Source organism: Echinops telfairi, unplaced genomic scaffold, assembly GCF_000313985.2.
Source record: "Echinops telfairi isolate 266 unplaced genomic scaffold, ASM31398v2 ScPeMD7_21;HRSCAF=78, whole genome shotgun sequence".
Lineage (NCBI taxonomy): Eukaryota > Metazoa > Chordata > Mammalia > Afrosoricida > Tenrecidae > Echinops > Echinops telfairi.
In genome coordinates, this window is record NW_022103918.1 from 11725341 (window position 1) to 11731915 (window position 6575).

Genomic DNA, 6575 nt, shown 5'->3' on the forward strand with positions numbered 1-6575 from the left:
CGAGGCAGAGTCCGGCGCAGGGAGCCCAGGAGCCTGGCCAACATGCCCGGGGCCGGGACCCTCGGGGCTCTGGCTCAACGTCTTCCCGCCGGAAACGCCAGAGCCGGGCTCCTGACCCCGGCTTTTGTGCCGTGGCCCGAGTGCGCACGCCGCAGGACGGCGCTGCTCCAGGCGCAGCCACTTAGCAAGCATCGTGCTTCGCCGAATCACCCCCAGGTGAGCCCAGAAACGTCCCTGCGACCCGAGGGAGAGACCCCCTGGGGAAATTCGGGGACATTCCGGCAGTGTCGCTGTCCACCGCGGATGGAACCATCCAAAGGCAGGATGCGCTGGCTGAGACTTCGCAGCCCGAGGCTGCCACTCGGGCATTGGCTCGGGGCGACCACCGACTCCCACGTGGCACGTGACGAGGGAGAAATTGAATCCCCCTTTAAGATTTCCTAGCGCCACCGGCCCATTTCGAAGCCCGGATTTGTAACCCTTCCGTGTTTAGGGTCCCCTGGCTCCCAGCCTCCAAGAGTTATTTATGTCACCTAGACTCAGCCATTTGTCGTTTTCAGGCAAAATAGACCATCGAGGGACCCCAGTGTTGGTGGGTTTCGGGTGTAGGTCCTTGATGGCAGTGTTCAGTATACGAACAGGGGAGTGGGATAGAACTAGGTCAACTAGAGAGGGGAGGAATATGGGAACCGCTTACCATCTCCTTTGTTAGGTTCTCCCCGGCAACATGACCATGAATTAGTTTTCCAACAGCTAAATTAGTAGGAAATGATGTCATAGTCTGAGTTGACCTTGGAAAAAGGGAAGGGCAATTTATTTTGGGTAGGGGCGATTAAAGCCAGCTTGGTCATATAATTGATTTCACGGAAATCTAAGGGCAAGAGGCCTCTAATCTTCTAAATTCTAGGGATGAAAGCAGACATTCCTAACAGTCCTCTCTTCCTTAGCCCAAAGTAGGTCAAAATGTGTTGCTGTAAAATCATAGTAACCGTTATGAAACAAAATTACCCAAACGTGCGACTCTGTAGGAACATATCCTTCATCCAGGGCCATGCACTTGGGAAGGCAGTGTGTCAAAGGTGTTCCACTGAGTGGATCCTAACAAACTAGGTAACACTGAGAAGCATGGAAATCCTAAAATGTTTAATGTTGCTTATGTGGAACCTGTACATCATAGACCATGGGTGGTCATTCTAATGGACCAAAGGGGCGCTGCATGGTTTAAAACCAGGAAAAGGATGTGTCAGGGTTGTATTCTTTTACCATACTCAATTTGTATGATGTGCAAATAATCCAAGAAGCTGGAGTAAATGAAGAAGTCCACATTAGAATTGGGAGAAAGTCGTTGATAACATATGAAAGACAGATCATACTTGCTGAAAGCAAAGAGGTCTGAAGCCCTTTCTGATGAAGTTCAGACTACAGCCGTGATTACAGATTACAACTCAATGTAGACAAAAACCCTCACAACTGGACAAACAGATCGCATCATGATAAAGGGAGAAAAAACTGAAGTGTCAAGGGTTTTTTGTTTTACTTGGATCCACAATGAATACTCATGGAATCAGCAGGAAAGAAATCAAAGGATGTATCCCATTGGACCAATCTACTGCAAAAGACCTCTTTAAAGAGTTAAAGAGAAGGTGTCACGTACTAAGTACTAAGATGTGCCTGACCCAAGCCATGGTATTTTCAATCATCTCAATTCAACCACTTTGTTTTATACCATTGGTGAAGAATATTAGAAGTACCACGGACTGCCAGAAGAACAAACAGCTGTGTTGGGGAAAGTACAGCCAGAATGCTCCACAAAGATGAGGGTGGTGAGAATTCCTCTCTCATCTAGTTGGCAAATTCATCAGAAGAGATCAGTCCTTGGAGAAGGACATCAAGCTTGGCCAAATAGAAGGTCACTCAAAAAATAGGAAGATCTTCCGTGGGATGGATTAATGCAGTGCTTGCAAAAATGGACTGAAACATGGCAAGAATAGTGAGACGGGTGCAGGGCCAGGCTGTGTCTGGTTCTGTTGTACATAAGCGTAGCTGAGTCAGAGCCAACTCCAGGGCACCTAACAACAACGTCCCTACCCTCCCACCCAGTCAGATGATTCTGTGTTCCTTGATTTATACCACTTGAAAACAAGAGTCTCCTCATCCTCCAGGAACTTGAATTGTGTCTCGTTAGATGTTCTTTGCATTTAGAGAACAAGAAGAAATCAGAAAGGGCAAGCTCAGAGCTGTAGAACAAATGGAGTAAGGTTTCCCAAGGAAATCGTTACAGAGCAGCCGTTGCTACCCTGGAAGAATGAATAAGTGCATTGTCATGATGAGAAAAAAGTCCTCGATATAAATTCCCTGGCCTTTTTCTCCCCAGTGAAACTTTCAATTTTCTTGTAACTTTTTTCATATTAAACTGGCCTAATAGTCCTGTACCCTTCATGAAAACCTATCAATTCCAAAGGGAGTTCCCCTTTGGAATTCCCCCAAACAGTCTCTATAACCTTCTGAGTTGACCTCTGTGCTGTGTATTTAACCAGCCTAGAAGACACCCTCAGAAGCCACTGTTTTGATCAGACCTTCTTTTGAGGGCATCCCAACAAGACTTCTTGTTGTTAATGTGCAGGCTAGTCCGGTCTGCCTCACAGCGGCCCTATGTTCAATGGAACAAAACACTACCTGGTCCTGGGCCATCCTCGCAATTGTTCTTGTGTGTGAGCACATTGTTGCAGCCATTGTGTCAGTCCATCTTATTAAAGGCCTTCCTCTGTATCGCTGCCCCTCTGCTTTACTAAAATGATGTCCTTCTCCAGGGACTGGTCTCTTGACAACATGTCCATATGCATATAACACCAAAAACCAAACTCGCGGACATTGAGCCAATTCCAACTCACGATGACCCTTTGGAACAGGGCAGAACTGTCCATTGTAGGTCTTCAAGACTAGAATTCTTTTTTTTTAAGACTAGAATTCTTTATGGGAGTAGAAAGCCTCATCTTTCTCCCACAGAGCAGCTGGTGGTTTCAAACTGCTGACCTTGCGGTTAGCAGGCAAGGCATAACCACTACACCAACAGAGATCCCAGTCATTAGTATTTAATGCATCCTATCTGTTCTTGAAAAGTACTCAAAAGTCAGGCAGAATATACCCAAGGTTGGATTTGGGCTCTCCTAGATTTGTTTTAATTTTCTTCAGCTTCAACCTGAATTTACGTAAGAGCAATTGATAGACTGTTTCACAGTGAGTCCCTGGCCTGGTTTCAGCTGCTGATATTGTTTCTCCATCAAACCTTTCCACAGAGGCAGTCAATTTGATTTGTGTGTATTCCATCTAGAGAAATCAATGTGAATAGTCACCATTTGTGTTGTTGGAAAAAGATATTTGCAGTGAGGAAGTCATTGATTGGTACTGCAAAATTCTGTCATCTAGACTATATTTTCTAACGACTGTTCCTTCCTCTTTGTTTCCAACCTTTGCATTCCAATCAACAATAATTATTAGTGCTTCTTGATCATTTGTTTGATGAAGTTCAGATTTAAGACATAGGTGGAATTCTTCAAGTTCTGCAGCACTAGCTTTAGTGGTTGGTGTGTAAATTTCAATAAATGGTGTATTGATTGGATTGCCTGGTATGCAGATAGATAGTATCCTATCACAGATAGTATTGTATTTCAAGGTAGATTTTGAAATGTCCTTTTTGATGATGACGGTGACACCACTCATAGAAAACCAGAGAGGATCCTCCAAGTAATGTTTATGGACAGAATGGTCGTCAGTAGGTTTAAACTACTGACCTTTTGGCAGCAGCCCAGTATTTAATGACTGTACCACCAGGACTCCCAGTCAACATCTAGTATCAAATGCCATATTGAATATCCAGTCCAGTCAAACCTTCACACAACTAAAGTCTATCAGCTTGGATGCAGCGGCCAGAGCGCTTCCAAGTGAACACTAGCACCTGAGCCCTACAGTCCATGACAGATGATAAATGGTTTTATGGGCCCAAAGTTTGGGGAGTATTTTATTAGATGGCAGTAAGAGAGCAAATCACTCTGCAAGCCTTACTCATAACCGTTGGCTGTCAAGTTAACTCATACATGTAATCATGGAGATCCACTGGGGTTTCCATGGCTGTAAGTACTCACAGGAGCAGACAGCCACAGCTCTCTGCCCAGAGCTGCTGGGAGCTTTGAATCATAAATCTCTGGTTGGCAGCCAAGCACCTTGACCACTTCCCGACCAGAGCTCTGGGAAAAATTAAATTGAAGAAGCTTAGATAAGCAAATAGCAATTCATATTTTAAAATAGGTTTTAATTAAGATCCATCTTAAAAATAATAGTATTGGCTGAGGGCCCAATACATACAAGTGCCAAATTTCCCTTAAAATACAGTCGATACAAATTCTTCTTTTACCCCATGTTCTCAATGAGAGCAAAAGTTTATGGCCCACTGCTTGCCAACGCCAGTGAAATCATTGGTATTTTTATCTCACAATATGACTATGGAGAGCTCTCGGTAAAAGTGGGACAAATAGTACCTATTTGCTTTGCTGTTTCCTTGTTTTCACATTGTTATTTTTTCATTTTTAATTTGTGTTTGTTCTGTTTTGTTTACAGAAACTTTTAAAGCCAATTGTCCCTTTTGCAAGGATTACCAATTCATGCTGGCCAACACAATCTGTAAATCCTCTTATCCAGGTCCACATCAATTGACCCACACCAGAAGATGCAGAGAGCAAATGCATGCAGACTGCGTAGGAGGTCCCTCAGGTCACTGCCTAAGATGTGCAACAATGCCGTTCATTACCTGGTGAACAGACTGCTTGCAGAGGATGTCCAGCCAATCATCTGAGCCAACAGAACAGCTCTGCTGAGATCTCCATGGATTCAGTGGCAGACATCCGGTTGTGCATACTCCACTTTGAAACCCACTGGACTGGAGGACAAATTGCAGATTTCTGAGCTCAGTCTGAAGGACTGGTTACACAGTGGGCTATGTGTTAGGCTGTCATTGCAAGATTGGCTCAAACCTTCTGTTTTTCTCTGTGGAAGAAAGAGCAGGCTTTCTGCTCCTGTGAAGGCTTATCGCCTTGGAAACCCACAGGGCCGGTTCTACTTTGGTCTATAGGGCTGGCATGAGCTAGAATCGACTAGATGGCAGTGAGTGATGAAACTTAGTCTGGGGCTCTGACATTCTGGCAGAACCTGTCCCTCAGTGTTCACCTTTAGCTTTCACTCTCCTTTCCTCGCCCTCGCTTGCACTTCCAAGTATCCTCTGTGCACGGTAACCCTCAGCTTGCCGTGGCTCTCCATCACTTCAAAGGTCTCGGAAAAGGAGTGAAAGATGGACAGAGGGACAGACACCTGAAAATCCTAGATAGAAAGATTAGGAATTTCATCCCAAATTTGGCCACAATTACACATATAATTTTGCATTTTTCAGAAGCAAAAACACATAATAACTTCTGAAAGGGAGATATTAATCCAAATTTAATGCGGCTGTCTTTCAAAACTCCAGGTACTATGGCCTGGTCTGTTTTAAAGAACGTTTTGTTTTATACCAGAAAATAAATCAATGATCTGGCATTCTGAGAACAGATAAATGTACTTTCAGCAGGCTCAAAGCAAAAGGAAAAGGCACTGGGCAGAGGAGTCAGGTTTGCGTTTTCATCATGATGGTCAGGGACATTAGTTACAGCCGAATCTTCAATCTACTCACTCCCATTAGGTTAAACTTACTTTGATAAGTACAAACAAACAAGAGTGAGAAGTAGTTAATAACTGATAATGAACAAGAGGTATGCACCCCTAGATGGAATAGAGTAGACGTTTGGCAAAAGTTCATGAAAGTATTTTTCCTATGAGGATGATGTATTTTTGAGAACATATAAAATCTAATGTATCTCTGACTTGTTCCTTCTGCCATTCTTAATCGGCAGTAAACATGGTTGTCTCCGCCTCTTCCTGTTTGCCATCACCAAAATGTGCATCCTACACAGGAGATGAGTGGTTCATCTCGTGGTGAAAATGGCAAGAGCACAATTTGTGTGTTAAGCCATCCTGTCCGGCTTCTCAATACTTGGCATTTATACAAATAGAATGCACGCCATATATTTTTGCATGCATGTACCCCGACATGTTATTGTCTTAAGTGTACTATACCATTTTTTTTTAACGTGCTGCTGATTTCAATATCTCTTCCTTTTTTTCTGTCCAGTGGATTCTAGGTCAAGTCTGTGCCTGATGCTGAGCAAGTGTGGTTCCCAGCAGCAGACCCTCTCAGCCTGACTGCAATGGCTCAGGCAGACTTTCTCCCACCAGGATTCTTCCACCTTTCTCCAGTGCAAGAAGAAATAGCTTTTCTCCACCCCCACCCCCCACCACAGAAATAGCTGTCACTGGGTGGCCAGCCCCTATATAAGAGGTGTATGTGTCTATGCATCCTCATGCCGGGAGGGCACTCAGGTGGGCAAGTCTAGTGCACTGCAGTTGAATACATTCTGCTCCACCATCAACTGGCTCCTTGGCAACTACACTCAGATCTGCCCACACAGATGCCAATGGGTGAGCCCGAGAGT